Genomic DNA, 22,793 nt, shown 5'->3' with positions numbered 1-22,793 from the left:
GTTTGGCATACATATCAAGACTTTTGACAGCTTCTTGTAAACCTTGTGAGGAGAATTTTGATGATATGTACATTTGATTTCACTGTCTGGAGAAATCAGTTTGCACAAAAGTTATATATCAGGCACTTGGCATTCAGAAAGTGTTTTACATTTTGAATGCTTAAAAATTCATTTCTTAAATCATCAGAAAATGTGTAAAACTGCTTAGTTGTGGATAGCTTGTTTGGGTAAAAATATACCATGTTTTCTTGTATACATTACACACATTTTCCCATTTAAATCGGTCCTGTCCTCCCCCACAAAATTAGCATGTGTGTATTAAATGGCGAAACTATGTTCTTCGCTGGAAAAGAAGCATGGCTGGAGACACGGCATGCCATGCAGCTGCCAAGATGGCTGCCACTTGATTGGCTCAGCAAGCTGAAGTGGCCAAGTCCTGTGTTAACTTCCTTGTAACTATAGGTATTAGCAGAGCACTGTAGCCTGTGCCTGATGCAGCAAGTGAGTTGCTGGTAGGATCTTGATGAGATTTGTGACACTTTATTTACGTGAATTTGTATGTGAAAAATAACTACTTACAGTAAAAAATGGACAGTCTTGGTACTGCCCTTCAAAGGCTATGGGACAACCTTGTGTGACGCAGAATAGGTCTTCCTAGGACCACAGGGTGTTCAGGTAGTGTGGCATCCCAAGAAACCGTCTGGGTGAGGCAGCAGGAGCTTCCTGCCACACAAGGAATGTCCTGCTGTCTGTTTCCTTTCCCAGATTGTCTCCTGGGTTGCCACACTTTGCCACTACTCTGTTAGACAGTCAGCCATGACTCTCTCTCTTCTACATTCTGCCTTCCAAAAACAAGGTGTATGTTTTATTTAGTGGTGTGTTGTATGTGAGAAAATACTGTATTTTCCACTATCTGCTTTGCAGTTCTTTCCAAAGCTGATTATGGTTGTGGCTTTTTAGGAATGAGATTTCCTTAATGATTTGCAGAAACTTTGTGAATCTTTGTTTTTTCCCTACCTTTATATATAGTGTAGTATCCTGAATTTCATTTTGATGGTATAGAGGGGAGAGGGCATTGCATATTGGTATGACAGTTTCCTGTTGTATCCACCCAACACATGCAAAAAATAGTTGTTGATCTTTTTTTATAACATATAAGGGAAAAGATCAGGTGGCAGCATCACTTAAGGTTAGCTTTGAAGTGAAGAACTTTTATGAAATATTCTGTTTTATCACCAACTGTTACCTGCCTTTTGATAACGGTAGTGGACATTTTTTTCAGTAAAATACAAATAACTTTGTTTGTTCAAAAAACCTTTTATGTCAGCAATCGGAATGTTTTCTTTGTAGAAAATTATTGTACAGGCTTTTTTTCTGGATTAAAAAGATTTATTTTCTTGATCTCTCTGCTTCTATTCACATATGTCCTTTGGAGACGTTACTGTTCACCAACTTCACAAAAATATTGTGAGGGTTGTTTTAATAGCTGCAGCCTGCTTTGAAATATTACCAGAATGAAACCCTGCAAGGTGCCTGACCATTTGGCCCTAGTCCAAAAAAAGCCTTTTAAAGCAGGTGCTTAAATGTAAGCACATGAATAGTTAGGTGCCTTGACTTCTGTGGGGGAAGACTGTTCAGCACCTTGCAATATTGAGCCCTAAATGCAAAGTATTTTTACCTAACAGATTGCTGTTATGTTTTTTTTTTTTTCTAGTTATATAAAGACACTATAGTGCTTGCATATCACTTTTGATTTGCAATTATTGGTTTCCTCTCTGATATTTAGAGTTCTATTTCTGCTATACTCTGATGGCCATAAATATCAAAGGTAAAATTCTGGTCCTTATATATAATTGATATTTTCAGTTTAAAATATTTCTCGTGGGTTATGGGACAAAGTGTCTATTGGCATTGGCTAAAACATTTTTCTGCAAGTTCTAATGAAAATATTGGGGAATATTTGAAGTTTGCTATAGTTTTAATAGGTCTCAGTTCTCTGTAAAATGGCTTGTCCTAATAACTTTATTTTAATACTACTATAATATTTTATTTTGTATGGTTTCTTGGTTTAATTATTTTTAAAGGGGAAAATAATAAATCTTTTGATGTGAAGGTATTCTTCAAGTTGCACTGTTCACCGTATGTCATTAAACCTATAACAGAAAATAACCCACAGGAAAAACTCTCTCTCTACAGTTCTTAGGAAAAACTCTCTCTCTACAGTTCTTATAAAAGATACCTTTACAATTACTGCTATTCTATACCTATTTTACTGTCTTAGTGGGTGATAGCAGATATCACAGAAAGCTGGAGAGAGACCGTTTTGTTTTTGATCCAAAAAAACCCTGACAGTTTTGTCCACTGAGTGTGACATACCTGTTCCTGACATCAACTTAATCTGAGGCACCTGCTCCAAGGACATATCTAGGTAGACCCAATCGAGTTCATTCCTAAAGTTAGTAAGTTTTCCTCCTTTCAGTGAATATATTTTTATATTTAAGATGCATAAAGCATCTAATAGATGTGTTTAGCTTTCTTGTTCAAATTGATAGTTAAACATTTTCACTTTACAAGTATGAAAATAGAGCAAGAAAGCCACAGGTTTTGACATTAATACAGTTTCCCACTTCGAGACATCCCAGATTGCCGAATGACCTTGGACAGGTTACTTTATTTCTTTGTCTGTCTCTGCACCTGAAAACTGGGGATAATAATACATGCCCACCTTGGCAAAGGCACATTGCAGCCCTTGAGTAAAAGATATTATAAGCTGAAAACAAGATTAATTTTATTTATTGTTATATGATAAATACAGCATGCATACTCATACTATGCGGTTATGGAACCGTTACATACAGGTATGCATTGACTTTAGAACACTGAAACTGCTTTCAAAACTGGTGCCATGGGGAAGAAATATTTTAAGGGGTGTTAGATTTAATGTAGATAATGTAGGGATTAGTGTTTATATTATTCATATAGGTCTATGTAACATAAGAAAAAATGGTGGCACCTTCATTATCATTTTGAAATAAACCTAAGTAAAAGCAAAAGGTGATCTCAGGGTCATGAGCTGAGTCAGAATACAAGCTATTTAGGATATTGTAGGCAAAAATTGAGACTCCACTTAGAAATCAGTAGGCAGGGAGTACAGATTTTGGGGTACCGTATTTTTGCGCAAGTAACCCGCACGCTGATATAACCCGCACCAATGTATAACCCGCCACCAGCTGGTGCTCAAGTGTGGGCTCTGCTGGGAGGGGAGGGATGAGGAGCTGTGAGCCCCGCTGCCAGCCAGTGTTAATTGCTGCAGGGGAGGGGAGGGATGAGGAGCTGCGAGCCCCGCTCCCCACCACTGCCAGCTGTGCTGAAGCGCAGGTTCTGCTGGGCACAGCTGCCAGAGGCTGGAGCTGGAGCCAGCTAAAAGTAGTGCAGGGGAGGGGAGGGATGAGGAGCTGCAAGTGGGGGGAGGGGGGGGCCAGAGGCAACCCCACTCTCCGCCACCACTGCCAGCCGCGCTCAATCCTGCCGGGGCTCACCGCCGCCGTGACATTAGCCTGCAGGTGGGGATGGGCTATGCTGTTCTAAAGACTCTGCATAGCCCACACCCTTTTATAGCCCGCACCCATCTGTCAAGTTTGTAAAAAAGTGTATAGCCCATGGACTATATGTGCAAAAATACAGTACTTGTATGCAAGTTCCTTTTGTGCTACATTACTTAAGTGGGTTTCTGCATTCTGTTTAGTTTCAGCCTTTCAGTTGATTTAAGGAATGGCCTACTGCACAAAACTTTTAAGTTCTCCAATCTTGAGGTCTGGGACAATATAATATCAAACTTCCTGGCCCATAATCCAAACACTGAGTTCAGAATTGAGCCTGTCTTCAGCAATCCTTCACAGTGGAGGATAATTTTCTTCCATGGTTACCTTATCTGTGGGCCCATACATGGCTCATGAGGCCATTTCGGGATCGACAGACTCTGTTGCAACTTGGGCATGTGTTTCCATGTGGGGTGGGTGGCTCTGGATTCTTGATTCGGTCCATGACACATTGGTTCTGCCACTCCTGTCTTTCTATCTCCTGCTGTCATTGTAAGGTTTCGAAGTACTGAGATCTGTGTAGCAGATGTTTCTTCCATTTTGGGTGGTCCTGGGCAGTAGTCTTCCATGAGCTGATGTCAGTGATGCATTTTTTCAAGTTGCCCTTGAGGAAGTCCTTGAAACGCTTTCTCTGCCCTCCTCTTGACTGAACTGGGAGAATAAAACTTGCTTCAGGAGAGTGGAGTCAGACATCCAAACAACATGGCCAGTCTAGTAAATTTGATGTTGGATGATCATTGCCTTGCTGCTCATGGTGTTTGCTTGTGAGAGGAAGCTAATGTTGGTGCATCTGGCAGCACTGATGATACTTCTCCAGCAGCTTGAGATGTCTCCTGTATGTTGTCCACGTCTCAGCTCTGTACATTAAGGTGGGGATCACAACTACTTGATAAACCATGAACTTGATATTGGACCTGATGTTATGATCTTCAAACACCCAATTCCTCACGCATCCAAAGGCTGCATTTGCACCTTCAAGGTGACGTTAGATTTCTTTGTCAATGTCAGCCTTCTGTGAGGGATATCTTCTGAGGTATGGAATATACTTAATGTTCTCTAGAGTCTCACTGTGATTCTGAATTCCTGGAGCTAGGGACTGCTTATTAAGAGCTTGTTGATGGAGGACCTTAGTCTTCTGAAAGTTAAGTGTCAGTCCCATTTTCTTGTATACCTAGCTAAAAATGTCAACGATTACCTGAAGGTCTGCTTCCAGGTGAGCACACACTATAGGATCATTAGCACACTGGAGCTCGATGATTGAGGTTGGGAGTGGTCTTGGCTTTGGCTGGAATTAAAGAGGTTGCCATCTATTCAGTGGTTTAGCTGTGTTCCAGCTGGAAGCTGGTTGGTGGTCATACGTCGCATCACATTAAGGAATATCGAGAAGAGTGTTGGAGTGATGACTCAGCCTTGCTTAACTTTCATCTTAACCTTAAACAGGTCTGGGATAAATTTGTGACTGAGAACCACTGCTCACATACTGTCATGAGGGAGGCAAAGAATGGTGACCAATTTCAATGGGCATCCGTACTTCAGAAGGATCCTCCACAATGCTTGCTGGTTGACAGAGTCAGAGGCTTTAATGAGGTCAATGAAGGCCATGTAAAGATATTTATGTTGTTCCTGGCATTTTTTCTGCAGCTGGAGAGCTGTGAAGATCATACAATTGTGCCTCTTGATGCCCTAAAACTATGGTGAGATTCCAGGAGGAGCTCTTCAGCAAGTGGAAGGAAATGGTTCAGGAGGGTTCTTGCAATGATCTTTCTAGTGATGGACAGCAAGGCGATCCCTCTGTAATTTCCATAGTCAGACTCGTCTCCTTTCTTGAAGATTGTCACGGTCAGAATATAGTCATCTGGTATTTCCTCATTATTCCAAAACATTAAGATAAGGGCAGGGAGCTGTGACTCCCCACCTACTTGAAGATTTTGGCAGGGATTCCATCAGCTCCAGATGCCTTATCATTCTCCATCTGCATGATGGCTTTCTTCACCTCATCAAGGGTTGGAGGGATTCTGAGATTAATCTGACTGGGGTGAGATGAATGAAGTTGAGAACACTCTAATCAATAACAGTCTCGACTACAAAGGTTTTCAACATAGGCGACTGGTGCCTCCTGAGTCTGGGGTCCCCTAGCGGCTAGCCAGTGACTGGGGGCGGGGCGGTCCCCCAGCAGCCAGGCAGTACATATGGCATTTCTGCCACCAAAGTGCCACTGGCAGGAGCCAATTTTTGGTGGGGAGGGGACACTAGCGCTCTCTGTGGCCCCCTAACAGCCAGAGTGCTCACTGGGGGGGGGGGGCACATGCCCCCCCCCCACATGTTGCCTATGGTCTTCAAAATGCTCCTTCAAAATGCTCCTTCCCTTTTCCTTGATCAGGTCTCCTTCATCCTTAGGTTTCAAGGTTCCTGAGTGCTTAGACCAGGGGTGGGTAAAATGCGGTCCGAGGGCTGGATGCAGCCCACCAGGCCATTCTATCTGGTCTGCGGGGCCCCTAAAAAATTTAATATTTATCTGCCCCTGGCTGCCTATCATGCAGCCCTTGATGGCTTGCCAAAACTCAGTATGCGGCCTTCCGCCCAAAATAATTGCCTGCCCTGGCTTAGATTTCGGTGGTGTTGAAAAACTTCCCAAGGAGGTGGTGCAGTCCCTAACCTTGGAAGTCTTCCAGAGGAGACTAGACGGACAATTTGCTGGGATCATTTGATCTCAGCAGTATTTCTGCCTAGCGAAGTAGGGTTGGACTCAATCTTTTGAGGTCTCTTCCAGCCCTTAATTTCTGTGATTTGTGACACCTGTTGTGGGGTAGGTACTATGACTCTCAAAGGGACAATGATATGCCTGTGCCCTACCCCTGTCCCTCACTCCCAAACCACAGCCCTTCTGCTGCCCCACAGTACCCTGCACTCCGTCAGGGCATTTTGCCGCCCTCCCCCCGCCCCGGCTTCAAACCCTACACACACACCCACAGCCCCCACACCTGCCCTCCCAACCATACAAAGTACCTGCATAATTTTGAGCTTTTCTGTGCATAATTTGAGCTTTTAGCTGTGCGATTTAAAATCATGATTAATTGCGACTATTTTTTTTAATTGTGGAGCTAATCACAATCAAATTTCTAAATCATTTTACAGCACTAATTCTTACACAAACTGCAAACTTTTAAATAATTTTTAATGTCCACTGCTTTCTTACTACTATTTAATAAAACTCTGTATTGGTTGGAATCCAGATTTTCAACATTAACCATGTCCAAGTAAAAATAAGAAGGCAAAGGAAATCTGTTATGGAACAATGGATCAGTGCTATATCTGAGAAGTTTTCCAGAAAAAATTTGAAGGAAAAATCACTTACAGTACATGTCAACTAATGGACCTCTGAAAGTCTGCTGTTTATCCAGACAATTTGTAAGTGGCTTAAAAGCAATCTGTTGTACTGACACTGTCCTTTCGTATGTATTTGCCTCTTGTATTGGACTTGATCTTTTAATTTCTTAGCCTCTGTGCTTGTTTATCACCGCCTGTAACAGTCTTCCCCTTTAAGGATTTGAGAGTGGGACCGAGGAGCAGCAAACCTCAGGCTGGGAAAGTCCTAGCCAGCACATAAGAGAGTTCTGACTTGGGGACAAGGGAGAGGCTGTGGAAGGCTATAGGAAAGTGATTGGAATAATACAAGCTCTAGGGATGTCTGAAGGTCCAGAAAACATGGAGGGCTGAGGGCATGAATATATGATTGTGTTATTTTTTTTGTAGGGCTGCTGTTACATTGTTACATGTTACACTGTGAGGTTAAATCTAGTCGGAGCGTTTGTTGTGGCCCAAACTGGTGAGTTAGAGACAGCTTACACCATCAAATAGCGTCGTTTTAGGCTCCTTTCTGTCCTGATTTTGCTTCATTGAGAGAGAGAGGTCATGGAAGCAATTAAGTATCTAAAACAGACAGGACAGATACTTAAGTTTACTTCCTTTTCTTCTGCCCTGTCCTCCTTAGTTACAAAGGCAGCTCTAAGCATCACATTCCCTTTGTTATGGTAGCTCTCTTCTTGTATTTTGACTACTTTAAATGTAAAATAAAGGCTCTATTCTGACACCCTATACTTCACTAACTCTTGGTAACGGGAACATATCAACCCAGAAGTCCACTGACTCAGATTTCACTCGCATCTCCTCATTTTCAAAATCTAGTAATTTAAATTAACCGTGTTGTTTACTTCCCAACTGTGTGAATCTGGCTATCATCATCACTGTAAATTTGCTTTCTTTAAAAACCCGTAATAGAAACTCACCTTTTCATCTGCCTGTTTCATAACTTTAGCTTCTTCAGTCCTCACTGCCATAAGTTCCTTATTTCTAATATTCTTAATTCACAACTCTTAAAACAGAAATTAAAAAGCTCATGCCACCTGCCAGAAAGAAACATCTCACCCATTCAACACTCTCTTCTTTTTTGTAGAGAACTATGAATGCTTCTCTTTTTTTATTTTGATTTGCATAGATATTTGCAGAGTTTTAAGTATCTTGAGAGTAACTAACAATAGGCTACATCAAAATCATTTATAGAACAAGAGCCAAAAATTAAAAGAAACCTCTTGAAAAGGCTTCTTCAGAAAACCTCATCCCCCTACAACCACTCTTTTTTTTAATCCCAGTTAACCTCAACTTTCTTGGAACAATAATGTCAATAAACACCTTCTGTGCTCAATATGCTGCATAGAGAATTATCCCAGCTCCAGAACAAGCAGTCAGGTAGTTCTAGTTAGCTGGCACCCACTTCTGCTAGGCTGTAGTCTTCAGTAGCTAGTGAAGCACTTCCCTTGAGTTACCAGGAACCAGTGAAGACCTTGAGCATCTGTTGAGCAAAGGTGGGAAGCAAATTCCAAAGCTTCGCTGTCTTCCCACTCGTTTACGTTTGGCAATGGTTAGCTTGACTATCCCAGATTCTCAGCTGTCATGACATAAAATGGAGAGAAATATGCTCAGTAATCCAGATTCTGAACTCTCCAGGCTTTCTCAGTTGAACCTAACATCGTAAACTTTATCCAGAAATTGGTGGCTGGTGACCACCAGAGGTTATGAAACAAAGTTGTAAAACGTTCTCCGCAAGGCATACCCTTTAACAAATGACGTCATTTAATGCCACTTAACTACTGTAGTAGCTAATGTAGATAGGTCTTCTAGTATCTATCATTTAAAATCCAAATAGGGAGTAAATTCTCAGTCTGGTAATGGTTTTAAGGTATGACTTCATCTGGTGTTAACTGCAGTATTCCAGGTTCAAGGTGACAGTCGTAAGCATGTATCTGACAGAAAAATAAATAGTCTTCCTGTTAAGTACAAAGCTCAGTGATCTTGCTTCATTTTATTCTCTTGTCCAACGCATTCAATGCTGATGCTCATTTACATTGTTTACATTAATAATTACATTAAACCAGGTGTTTGAAACTCAGTTGTCTCCATGGGCCGGGTCTGGACCTTCCTCCAGCGTAAGCACCAAACCTCATGGCTGCCCAAATTGCTGTGTTGGGTCAGGGAGCCACAGGGGTCAATTCCACCACTGCATGCCCTGCCACTACGAAACAAGTCCTGAATGGGTCTCTGCCTGTGATTTTGGTGACAAGGTGAGAGACAGTGGCATTCACCCTCACAGCCTTCTCACTACTGTGTCAGCTCATGGAGCTGCAGGGCCAATGCCATCACTACCCGCCCCTCCACCATATATCCAGCCATCCAGGAGCTCTGCGGGCTGGATGTGGCCTGCAGGTTGTATGTTTGACACTCGTGCATTTTATTAAAGTAAATCTGGGGAGATTCCAGGGATTATGTAAAAAGTGAAAGCATGGAAAAGCCATATCTATGCTGAGGACAGTCAGCATATCTGTCAGCTCTACATGAATGATGTATATAATTTTCATACTTTCTATTTTCAGGTTTTTGAAAATGGTGAACTGTAGGCTACAATGCTAATTTGTGTGCAGTGTTTCAGGGTGTGAGCAGCAGTTGCAGTAAATGTTTGAATACTGTTGAGCTGTGTGTGTGGTTTCCCAGCCTTTGTCCCTTAATCACACACAAACACCAAATTTTGGGGGGAAAAAAGGCAGTTTCCCAAACAAAATGTAGTTTGGAAAAATATTTCTGTTTTTAGAATTTAGTAAGTTGAATGTTTCCCTTTCAGTTGGCATAGAACCAGTATCCTATTAAGATGTTAAGGGCCTGCTTTTCTGATGGTAAATTTAAAACTGGAACCCTCAGCAGTTTTGATTATTAAAGATGCCATAGCACCATTCTCAAGAGTTAGTCATCTGCCAGAGTGGTTTGGTAGTTTTTCAGCGTAGGTCTCTGGTGCCCTGAGATCATTTCACGGGTATCATAAGGTGCCATACAATATTAGTACCATTAAGTGTGCAAATATGATTCACAAGATAAATCCATTAATTTCAAATAGGAATCCATAGTATTAGAAACATTCTCCTCTCTTGTGGTCTTTCCGAGTTCTTTGCAACAGAAGAATTACTATATTATTTTTCCACAGCCAAAAAAAAGAGTGAAGACTAAGATGGTGCATTGAGTTGGTGCCTTAAGTCTAACAAGCTTGAGAACCCCTGTGTAGATGATTACCTACATCGCTACATTTTGCTGTCACTTTAACTGGATAAAGTATTCTTCACTTTCCAGCTTCCCACTGCTGTTCAGTCATGCTGGCTGCATTTTCATGGAAGGTGAAGTGATGTCTGTTCATATGTAGTTTCTAATTTTACAAATTGCATTTATGTTTATGAGAAGTTGTTTTAACCACTTAGTCAATCACTGACTTAAGAATATTACTGCTATTGTGTTAGCACATGTTTTGTTTTTGTTTGTTTCTACCTGGTGAATATCCAATTCTTAAATTTTCACATTTCAGTTAAGTCTCAACTCTGCCATGTCAAGCAGAATGCATTTATTGCAAACAGAAACAATTTGTTTAAAGTTGATTTTACTTCAAATGTACATGTCTGCTCATTTTTATAAGGGTAGTGAAAGATTATTGCAGATATTTATTTTCATTGCTTTACTTTATGTTGTCCAGCCTTGGCATGCTTCACAGTTTAAGGCTATGATTTCATTGTATACAGCTTCTCAACTTTCTCCACATATACTGTGAAGCATGACAACACTGGAAATTTTAATGAATGTTTAAGTCATGGCTTGTGAAACAGTTCCTTTAATGAGGGATTCTGCTAATGACAGAAATTATCAAGGGGACAGGTTGTTGGGGTTTTTTTAAGTACTTGATATAAGTACTTTTAAGTATTTTTGGTAGTAATTGATATAAATAATATTTCTAACCTTTCCTTTCTCTGACATTTTGGATAATTTATAATCTGGCTTTAGCCCAGGATGTGACATGACCTGACTTAAATAACATGGATGGGTTGACTTCCTTGTGGCTAAGGACAGAGGTCAAGCTTCAGTGCTTACAGTACTCATCATCTCTGCAGCCCTTACCACTGACAGTGATGTAGTGTTATTTTCACCTGCTTATCCAGAGTGGATGGTGAAGCGTTTAGTCAGTTTTATTTTTTCTTCTCAAAGTTTGTAATGGGCAGCTGCTTCTCGCATATGAAGTTTACCGCAGTTCTTGGAGAAGTCGTAAGACAGCATTGGCTGCTTTACTTATCCATCTCCACAGTGCCTTTTTCCCAGTTTCAGAGCTACTCTTCTAAAGGCACTGAAATGTCTAGAATAGATTAGCATATGGAAGAAAGACAACTGGCTTAAACTGAACCTAGGCAAGATTTAAGAATCCAGGTAACAACTAGAAAATTGAACTTTTTTCTTCTGACATGAGGACCTAGCCACAATGATCTTTCATCCCCCATAGTGGGTTAGAGCAATTCCCCGTATCCCATAGTAGAGGCAGCATAGAAACTCTTACTTCTCTTAAGCATAGCAGCTTCCCCTGTTTCAGACCAACTGACAATATAATAGTGATGCTCTGTGCCCTCATAGTTTATAAGACCTAGAAAGGGCTAGTATGTCTGATTTCCTGAATAATATGAGCTACAGAATTTCACAACATAATCTCAATATGAATTTTTCTGAACTTCTGATTGGGCCTACTGTGTAGAAAGATCTCCAGTCTTCATGTAAAGACTCAAATGATGGAGAACCCACCTTAGCCTCAGACTATTTTTTTCCAATGCTTAATTGCCCCAGCAGCAAACTTTTGCACCTTTTTCTAGTCTGACTTATTGTTTAAAAATTGTGTCAGCTTCCAACCATAGGATCTTATGTCCTAAAGACCTTTTTGGTATCATAGTAAATATTTGAGGACTGTGATTAAATAATTTTCCTTACTTTCTCTTTTGAATTGTTCTAGTCTACCACACAAGTTGAGTTGTTCTAGTCTGTCGCACTATGGCAGGTATTCCAGACCTTGGATGACTTCTTTAGCTGTCTTCTGAACCTTTTACAATTTGTCAGTATTATTTTTACATTGCGAACATCAGAACTAGATGCACTATTTTGGTAATGATTTAAAATAATGTCTATTTCAGTCATTAATAATTCCTACCTACTTCTCTGTATTCACTTCTTTATACAGCGCACTAGTGTGCTTTCAGTGTTGATGCAAAGGCCTGGTTTTGTTAAGCCATTAGTGGGACTGGAGCTAAGCTACATTGGAGGCTACTTTTCAGTTCATGACCTTTTACTGCTGATGAGGTTCCTGAGCCAGTGACTGAATGTTCTAGGTTGTAACACTGCTGCCTGTAGTAGTTTCTTTAAAAGATGCAGAGACCCAGCGCATTTTCAGAGCAAACCAAAAGATTTTCCTTTTTTTCAAAAGCCTCTTGACATAGCTAAAGATAAAGAATTACATCACAAGGGAGGGAAAAAAACACACCACACCCCAAAATTTTAGTAAACAAGAACTACTGAACTTTGGAGAAACAAAGAGCAGAGCCTCTTCTGGGCATGTCCCTACAGATCGTAATTGTTATATATGACACTCAGATACTACACTGATTAATGCTCTTCAAGTACCTATTATTTAGATATAGTAGAAACTTGCAGGTGTAACACCATGAAAAGGTGACTGAGTGCAGTTGGTTTTGTTAATGAAACACAAACATCTCTCAATTTACATAAAGGTAACAGTAACAAGAAGGGTGTTCAGAGTTGAGTTTCTATGCTTGTTCTTATATAATCCGGTTATGCTCAGGTGTTCCAGAGGACATAGTGTGTTGTTACCATAGGTATATGTGTTGTCAGGGCAGAGATTAATCCTGAGAAGTACTGAGTGCTCATGATTCCAGGGGGAATCTTGGACTAATCACAGTTGGAATTTGTGGTTGTTCTGCATCTTCTGGTGTCAGATGTTAGGTCAGAGTGAGAGTCATAACTGTGAATTTTCTTGGCTCTTTTTATTTGCATTTAATTTTTCCTTATCTTTCTCATCTATGTAAAGGCAAGCTCATATTTTAGTTGATATTTCATCAAGACTTCCTGACCCATTAACGCAGGGGCAGGCAATTATTTTGGGCAGAGGGCTGCTTACTGAGTTTTGGCAAGCCATCGAGGGCTGCATGACAGGCAGTCAGGGGCAGATGAATAGTAATTTTCTAAATTTTTTAGGGGCCCTGCAGGCTGGATAGACTGGCGTGGCGGGCTTCAATTTGCCCACCCCTGCATTATCATATTAATATTTTTGAGATCTAAGTGCTTCCCCCTTTCGACCTGAATTACCCCCGCATTTGTATTATTAATTAGATAGCAATATCTGGATAGTTAGCAAACTCACCATTCTCAAATGGCCCTGTGCTGTCATTGCTCCATGATCCACTGCTTCATGGAGACCAGCTGGGAGCTGAACAGGCAGGGCGTGTGGCTGAGCAGGCTGGGATCTGCATCTGGGGCCAGGGCTGGGTCTGGGATATTGGGTCAGTGATAAGTTGGGGCTGGGGCCAGGGCCAGGGCTGAGGCAGCGGATCACTGCTGTGCCCCAGCCCCATGCTGTCACTGCCTTGTGACCTGCTGTGTGATCCCAGCCTTGCCCATCCATCCCACTCCTGAACACTGGTCCCTGCCTGCCCGCAGCCCCATCCCACATAGGGACTTTTGGTGAGCTGTTGCACAGGGGACTGGGGCAAGTGCTGGCCCAGCCCGTGACAGTTCAGTAAAACTCACTGTGGCTCACAGGGCCCAAATAACTGCCTACCCCGTTCTGTACTGTTTGGTATAGGGCTCCACTTTTCAGACCTTTCTCTCCTAAATGTTTTTTATACCATTTAAACTCATGCTGCTGGCCCCAGCCTTAGTTTGTATCCTGTGTATGCCCACACAGGAAAAGTACAAGTTGTATTTGTGTGCTAAGGCTATTAATGGATACATAGTACCACCCAGAGATTGTAATGGTAGGGTGACGACACTCCTACTGTGTCCATTTAATTCCTTACTGTGTACAGTGAAAATAGGAGAAAATCTTTCTTTTGATTTAGTTTCTATCTCCCTATATTCTTCCCTAGAATAAATATTTTTCTTTTCAGTTAGGTTGTCCGGCACTACAGAGAACAGCAAGTAAGTAAATCTTTGGCAGTCCCTTGCAGTCGAGGATGATTGTCTTATCTGTGGGTTCAAAGATGGCTGATTAGACTGATCTAGGATCAACAGACTCTGCTGCAGCTCGGGCATGTGTTTCCATGAGGGGTGGGTGGCTCCAGATTCTTGATTCAGTCCAAAATGCACTGTTTTGCCACTCCCAATATTTCAGTCTTCTCTTGTCATCTTAAGGTTTCAAAGTATTGAGACCTTTGGAACCAATTCTTCCTCCATTTGGGGCAGTCCTGGGCCTGGGCAGTAGTCTACCATGAGTTGATGCCAGTGATGATTTTTTCAAGCTGGCCTTGAGGATGTAAGTACTTTCTCTACCCTCCTCATGAGCATACTCCTTGACTGAGCTGGGAAAATAAAACTTGCTTCAGGAGTTAAGTCAGACATCCGGGTGATGTGGCTGGCCCAGCAAAGTTGATGTCAGATGATCATTGCCTCTGTGCTCCTGGTGTTTGCTTGCAAAAGGATGCTAATGTTGGTGCATCTGTCTTCTCACCAGATTCAAAGGATCTTCTGCAGGCAGCATTGATGGTACTTGTCCAATGACTTGGGGTGTCTCCTGTATGTTATCCACTTCTCAGCTCCATACAGTAAGGCAGGGATCACAACAACCAGGGCTGTCCTGGGAGGGGTGGGGGGGGGCAAATTGGGGTGACTGCTCTGGGTCCTGTGCTTTGGGGGGGCCCCATAGAGCCAGGCAGAGTGGCTATGGTCCCTCCTGCAGGGCACCTAGTGTTGGTGACTCCACACCACCACAGCCGGTAGCTTCCAGCTGCTTGCCACCTCTACCCCCCACTCCAGTGCTGGACTCTTTGCATCTAGGCCTCCCACAGTCTACCCATGGTAGAAAATAAGCATATCTATGCTTAGGTCATTCCTGACCAGTGGCTATCCAACCTCTTCTTGAACACCTCCAGTGATGGAGAATCCGCAGCTTCCCCAGGCAGTTTATTCCACTGCCTCACTATTCTCACAGTGAAGTTTATTGCATAGTATCCAATCTAAATTGACACACTCAACTTCAGGGAGTTGGTCCACATCCTTCTCTGTGCAGCAAGAGAGAAGATGCTTTCCTTCTTCTTTATAGCATCTCTTCAGGTATTTCAAAACTGCCATCATGTCCTCTCTTAAGCACCTTTTCCACAAGTTAAACATGCATAGCGCCTTCAGCCTCTCCTTGTATGACTTGCCTTCCAAGCACTTGATCATTTGTTGCCCACTGCTGGACCCTGTCTAACTTTTCCACGTCCTTTTTTTAAAATACAGAGCCCAAAACTACACACAGTACTCCAGATGAGGCCTAACCAGTGCCGAGCACAGGCACTGTCATCTTCCAGGTCTTGCACGTAATACTTCTGTTGATGAACCCCAAAACCACATTGGCCTTTGTGTGGCTTCATTATACTGCAGCCTTGTAAAGAGTCTGCGGTCTATAAAGACTCCCAGGTACTTATCCTTAGGGCTTATCCAGCCAAGTGTCCCCCATTTTCTATTTTTGATTATTCCTCCTGAGGTGTAGCACTTTGCACTTGTCAATGTTGAACTTCATCTTTTTAGCTGTAGCCCAGCTTTCCAATCTGCCAAGATCCTTCTGAATTGTGCTCACATCCTCCAACATGTTCTGAAACCTTTCTACTTGCATGCCATCTATAAACTTGCTCCAGAAGTTTTCTGTGCCAGCAGTTAATAAACGCATTGAATAGCACTAGGCACAAGACAGATCTCTGTAGGACTCCACTAGAAACCTCCTGCCATTCTGACACAAACCTGTTGATAACTACCCTTTGCTTCCGAGCTTTGTGCAATGGCTGAGTTTTCCTCTTCTGCCCTCCCCCACATTCCTCTGGGTCAGCCCAGAGAAGTGCCGGGAGTAGGGGCTACTCCTTTAGGTTTCCACTGTTGGAGAATTCCCCCGCCCCACCTCCCACCCTGCCAATCAGCTGGGAGTCCTGTTGGGCTGTCTGTATCATCTGCCGCTTTTCATTGGCTACCAACTGCCACTTGACAGCCTGCCTGGAGCAGGCTGTTAAGTCCTGGGCTCCCCTAAGGGCAGGGGTGGCCAAGGAGCAGCCTTCTAGTGCCCCCTGGCTGGAGAGCATGCTCTAGGTATGGGGCTGGAGAAGCATGCATACAGTTCAGGTCCTTCCAGTATAAATACATGCCTGTACACAGCCTGAGTTACCAGACTTTATCGTGGTGTGAAAGTATATGGTCCCAGAATTGTCTAAGTTTAAAGGTCACTTAGTGGTCCTTGAGTAATAGTAAAATTTCCACAGAGCTATATCTAACCGGTTCTTCAGTCTTGATTTAAGGATTTAATGTGACAATGATTCCACCACTTCCTTTGGGTATGTCTGTTTGCTTGCTTGATCAAACCAAAGATCATTTTTCCTGCTGTAAAATTAGAAATCTTGTTTCAATTCAGAGCAGTGCATTTAGGTCTTATTTTTTTACCAGGATTTATCTTATTTTTAACTAATTCCTTTTACTCTTTATTCAAGTTCATTCTTTGATCTGCAGTGTTACAGTCTCCCTCACTTTTTCATAGTCCTTCTTCTGTTATTTCCCTCAGCAGTGTATAAAGTCTGTATGTTTTCAGTCCTTTGAATCCTTTGTAGACCTTTAACCACTATGGCTGTTCTTACCTACACTCTCCTGTTTGTTTACATATAATTCCACCCTTTATGTTGTGCATCTCAGTATTACATTTGTCTTTACTACACCACCGAGTTGTGTTTCTGAATTTTTCATTTGTCAGTCTCTGCAGTAAAGTATTACTGTGTAACCAGTGTGCTCCCATTTTATGCTTGTTCCTTAAATTTTTACTTCCCTAGTGTGCTATTTTGCATTTGTCCTTGTGAAAGCTCAATTTATTTCTAGTGCCTGTCTTTTTAATCTCTCTTTTTTGAATATTGGAAATGTCTTTTAAACTATTCACTGTTTCTCCCACATTGGTATCATTTGCAAATGTAATTGGTTTGCTTGCTACCCCTTCTTCCAGATAAGGAATAAATATGGAAAAATTGTGTTACATAACTAATTTTCTTAGATAAAATTGATAAGCAGTCCCTCTCTTGTTTTTGTGTTAAGGGTTATAACTGTCTCAAGAGTTCATTATTTTTCATACCACGTATAGTGTATAGATATAATAGGATACATTAAAGAGGAAATGACAGAATTGCACTGAATTTCGTTAAGCTTGGAGGTTGGGAAGGGGGTCTCTCTACTTCTCAATTTAGGATCTTAGATTTGTCACCCTAAGTGGGTCACATTGTGCCGTCCCATATTAAAATCTCTCTCATAAATATTTTCCGTAGTATCCAGTAGTGGGAAAGCTGGAAGGGGCATTTACCATGCTGTAAAAGTGCCAGATCCACTTGCAGCCTGGCTCGCTTCATATTTGGGCTATTTTGTGGGAGGTTGTTTCCTCTTAACCAGATCTGTGCCTCAGCGCTGGATTTTTGCCTTCAGTGGATTTCTCTGGCAACGCAGCTGCGGTGGTGTCCTGCTAACAGGGACTATTCCCTAGATGCAGCTTGCCTCGGGGAGGGGAGATGCAAACACCAAGATAATAGAGCTTTGGCAAGGTCTGGAGGGCTGGAGAGAAACATTGTATATCATGCTGCCCAGTATATCCTTCAGTTCTTCAGTGTTTGTATTTTCTCTCTTTGCACAACTCTCCTTCCACGTACCCTGGGGTTGAGGAGGTGTATAGGATCTCTTTTCCCTATATATTATCTGTGGGCCTAACGAAGATAATCTAGATTCTACGATAATGTGACATTAATGCAGTCTTCAGGAACAGAAAAATCCCCTTCTCTGTAGTCCCCCAACATTTAAAGAATTGGGAACAAAAATAGCCCAACTGTATGCTATACCAACTGCATTTAATACCAAAGATTTTCCAAAACACTGAACAAACTGCCTACAGACCACTACATTTTATAAATGGGAAAACTTATAGTTTCTAGGGTTGGAAGGGACCTGAGCAGATCATCTAGTCCGACCCCCTGCCATGGCAAGAAAGAATACTGGGGTCAAAAGACCCCAGCAAGATGAGCATCTAACCTCCTCTTAAACACCCCCAGGGTAGGAGCCTGCACCACTTCGCTTGGAAGCTGGTTCCAGACCCTAGCCGCCCTGACTGTGAAGTAGCGCCTCCTGATATCTAACCTAAACCTACCCTCTGCCAGCTTGTGACTGTTATTCCTGGTCACTCCTGGCAGTGGACGGGGGAACAGTGACTCCCCCAGTGCCTGCTGATCCCCCCCTGACTAGTTTTATAACAGGCCACTAGATCCCCCCTCAGCCTTCTCTTCTGGAGGCTGAACAGGTTCAGGTCCCGTAGCCTCTCCTCGTAGGGCCTGCCCTGCTGCCCCCTGATCATGCGAGTGGCCCTCCTCTGGACCCTCTCCATGCTGTCGACATCCCTCTTGAAGTGTGGTTCCCAGAACTGGATGCAGTACTCTGGCTGCGGCCTGACCAGGACCACATAGAGGGGGAGGATCACCGCTTTGGACCTGCTCGAGATGCATCTGTGGATGCATGACAAGGTGCGGTTGGCCTTCCTAACTGCCTCTCCACACTGCCGGCCCATGTTCATCTTGGAGTCAATGATGACCCCAAGATCCTTGTCCGCCTCCATGCTGACAAAACGGGAGTTCCCCAACCTGTAGGTATGGTGCCGGTTGTTCCTCCCCAGGTGCATCACCTTGTACTTGTCTGTGTTGAAACCCATCCTATTCTCGTCCGTCCACCCTTGTAACCTGTCTGGGTTCTGAGGGATGATATGCTGAACTTGCTAAAAATTGAATCCACTGTTTCAGAAAGTCAGGGGGCTAAAAAACTGATACTCTGCTAACTACACGTGTCCTTTTAGAAAAAAATCAAAATCGTTTTTTGTGTTTTGTTTTTTTTTTTAAATGCTGCTCCTACAGGAGCTAAAAGTAAAATAAAAAAAAATTTAAAAAAGAGTCTTGAATGATCGATGCATCAAGGCTGGGTGATGAACTCCAAAATGTTAGCTCCTTGTATTTTTTGTATGTTTGTAGGTGCATTTTATATTGTAAGAAGTTAATCCATATAATGTTGCTGAGAGAAAAATATTTACTGCAGTCAAATTTAAAGTAAAGATGAAAAAGCTGAAGCAGCTAGCTTAAATCTTAGCTGCTAAACATCATGCTCAATATTCAGTTTATTTCTTGGAAAGTCCTTATGACCAATATGTGTTCCTCAGTGGAGAAAGACGACGCTGTATCAAAATGTGTTCATTAATTGTTTTTAGTACAGGAAGTATGATTTATGTGTAGTTTCTTATCAAATATGATAGAAGACAACTTAATTTTGCATCTTTTCTGTCACAAATTATTTCAAGTGTTGTTTGAGACATGCCCTTAAAAGCAGGAGAATGGAGGGAGGGGGCTTATTCAGTCTATTATCATAAAGCTCTGCTAATGTAGCTTCTGAGTCATGTGACTGCAGAAAAGGCTATTATCTCAATGAAAAGGAAACTGCTTTTTAGAGCAGCAATAGAACAGAAGCAGAAGGAATTTTCGAGTGCTCCACCATGCTGGATTGTCAAAGGGGGATCTTTCTGATCAGCAGCTAGAAAAGGATTAGTGTGGCTAGTTTGTCAGCTGTCATTAGAAGCAGATGACAGAGATGATAAGCTGCTGTGTGCGCACATCCTCACTCAGCATGTGCTTTGGTTTACATCAAGACATAATGTTGGTCTGAGTTAATGGAGAGCTGTTCTTCTAAGGAATAAATTCACTGCTAATTGTCTTTTTTTCTTTTTCTTTTGAAAAAAAAAAAGAGCAAGCATGATGCATTTTATTTACATCCCAATCTGAAGACGCAGGAAAACTAGTGAGATCTGTCTTGAATTGCAGAGGCTGTGGAAAATTTCAAGGTGCTTTTCTGAAGTGCTGTGACTTCATATTTGGTAATGTTCTTGCGTGTGCGTGTGCATGTGCGTGTGCATGCGCGTGTGCGTGTGCATGCTTTGTATTCACGTATGTGTTGGCTTTGAAGGGAGGAGGGTCTGACAACTGAGAAGCAGTGTTCCTTATCAGCAAAACAGAAATTCAGGCAATTTGTATGGTTTGTTTCCTTTTCTTAATAACTACAGGTATACTTGTGGTTTTTTAAGATAGTTGCACAGGGTTATGTGGCTCAGTAAATAAATACACAGCATTTAGGAAGTATTCCACGTAAGCATTTTTATTGCATCCAGAAAGATATCTAAATATACCTGCGTATCCCACCCTCAAGAAGGTGAAGCTCAAGAGTATATTTTATTTTTGCTTTTCAGTAATTATTTCAGTATTTGAAACTACCTGATAATTCCTGTGTGCATACCAAAGAAAAAGGATGGAGCCGATTTGAAAAATTTTAATAATGAAGCTCTTTTTCTAACCACAGCCCAATACAAGTGAAATGTGCTGTAATATAAATTAATTTTGTGTTATAGTTGTATAACTTTCTCTATACTCTAATCTTACTAGTTTCCTTGATAGTTATACTGCCCTGTGTGCTGTTAATCTTTAGATTTTGTATTTTTCTCATGTTAAATGTGCTGATTGGTGTTAAAGAGTGTTGACAGTATTTACCTTTCTCATAACCTTAGAACGTGCAGCATTTAAAAACCTAAAAATGATAAAAGATGACCGTACCACCCTTCCTTTCCAAAAAAAGTTAGCTAGTACAAAACCTCTAGCTGATGGAGGTAAGACACTGGTAGTTGTTTTGGAAACTCTGACATCAGGGATAGTCTGTTTCCATGTCTTTGTACAGCACCAAGCACATTTTCGGTGTTTAACAAATAATTGTTTTACCCTGTACTACAAAAAGATAGTAAAATTTTCAGTACTCACACAGGAAAACCAAGTTTAACTTCTGCAGTATTTCCTTCCTTTTAAATTAAGGGCAGGATTACAAAGATAGATGTAATGGGCCATTACAGTGCAACTTGGCAGTTTGCTAGAAGCTTATCATCATAGATACATAGGGTAATAGCAGTGCTGACTGTAATGCTTAGATTCTTTTTAATAATTCATTAAATACAGGAAATGCTTTAGTTTATTTTATTTAGGACTTTTTTAAACTCATGCAGCTTAGTGATAGAAAGGGAAGGAAAATATTTTTTAAAAATTAATGGAGTGTGTGTTTGAAGATATTTCATTTCATGCTGACAGGACACAAACACATGGAACCAAGTGACCAGTATTTATTTGCTTGTTCTCTTTTTGTTTTAGCCTGATTATTGTAACTGCAGTATACCTACATTTTGTGAAGTAAGCCTGTGGCATTTAGTGATATATACCGATTTAAGACTTGCAAGCCTGTCACGTTCACAGCAGCAAATATAAAAGCCACAAAAACAATGAAACTTCCTTTATCTTTGTTGTATAGTGTTTCTTTATTTCATCACAGGAAATCTAACAAGATATAGAGAGGCACTGCTGTGGTAACTGAAGTTTTAGCACCTCAGTTCTATAAACTGAAACATATTTATTGCTTGTGTTAGTATAAGTTAGTTTAATTTTAATTCTCTGATGTCCTGCTGGGTATGTTAAGAAACTAAAATAATTCAAATAAAATTAACTTCCTGTATAGGCAGTATAATTTCTGGTGACTGTCAATGCTGGTAGGGTTCAGTTTGCTTTGCCAGTTTTTGTTATTTTATTTCATCTATTGTTCACTGGACTTTTGATGGTATGTATCAAACATCCAACTTCTAGTGTAATCAGAAAAGCTTGAACTTGGAAATGTTCAGTAGATGTTACTTTCCTTCCATTTCCTATCCTACCGTGTCTTCAAAATAAACCTCATGTTTGTAGGAAGGGAGGAGGAGGAGAATACCCCAAAATGTTTATGATCTGAAAAATAATTTTTGTAGTGCCTAAGCAAGGTAGATGACTAATTTGAAAATCTTGCTGCAATCCAGATCTCAACCACAGTAATTAATAGCAAATGTTACAATCGGGTCTGATCATGTCAAGCTAAAGATACTGTTAATTGCAGCACTGTTTTTCTTGGGAGAAAAATTGAGAAAAGAGGGAACAGATGAAAGCAACATTGGTTGTCTGAGGCAAGTTCATTAAAACTGAGAGACAATTGGTAAGAATCTGCTATAAAACTACAATAAACTGGAATTTGTGATGGCTGAGCCAAACTGAAGGATCAGAAATGTCTCCATAAGGCTTGTTGTTTTTCTGATTGAAGACATACGAAAAAATAATATGTAAATTGATAAAGTTGCTAACTGTTTCTGCCAAGAAATCCTGCTAGTCGTCTTACTGTACAGGCTTTTTATTAACTTGTCCTCATTCCCGGACCTTTGGCTATGCCAGGGACTGGCTTCAATGAACGGCACCTACCTATTATATGGAAATAAGTCTGAGCTTCTGAAAAGAGGAAGGATTTTATGGAGTGCATCCCTTTTTCCAGCAGTGCTTTCACCTTTGAGTGAAGTGAGTCTGTGGTTGACCTTGTGGATAAATTTATTAACAGCCTGGATTATACACAGAGAAGTCCAAGGAGGAAGAAGTAAAGGAACCTGGCAGAAGGAAGTTTTGATTTTTCAAATATTATTTATACTAA

General features: G+C 41.3%; 1 protein-coding gene across 8 annotated transcripts in view; it reads left to right on the top strand.

Annotated features, from left to right (window-relative positions):
- Nucleotides 1–22,793, top strand: part of NCOA2 (nuclear receptor coactivator 2) — a 271,388-nt gene that overhangs the window by 102,836 nt on the left and 145,759 nt on the right. Inside the window, exon 1 of one of the 8 annotated variants that reach the window (XM_090040139.1) lies at nucleotides 20,102–20,133. The exons of 6 other annotated variants lie outside the window; for them this stretch is intronic. The gene's annotated coding sequence lies outside the window, so the exon portion shown is untranslated. Of the gene's footprint in view, nucleotides 1–20,101; nucleotides 20,134–22,793 lie in introns of those variants that run through there. One more of the 8 variants, XM_090040144.1, reaches the window with a different exon arrangement.

The sequence above is a fragment of the Crocodylus siamensis genome, chromosome 3, assembly GCF_052110815.1.
Source record: "Crocodylus siamensis isolate JL-2025a chromosome 3, ASM5211081v1, whole genome shotgun sequence".
In the NCBI taxonomy this organism is placed as follows: domain Eukaryota; kingdom Metazoa; phylum Chordata; order Crocodylia; family Crocodylidae; genus Crocodylus; species Crocodylus siamensis.
Note: the sequence above shows the minus strand (reverse complement) of the source record. Positions and strands in the feature narration are given on the sequence as shown.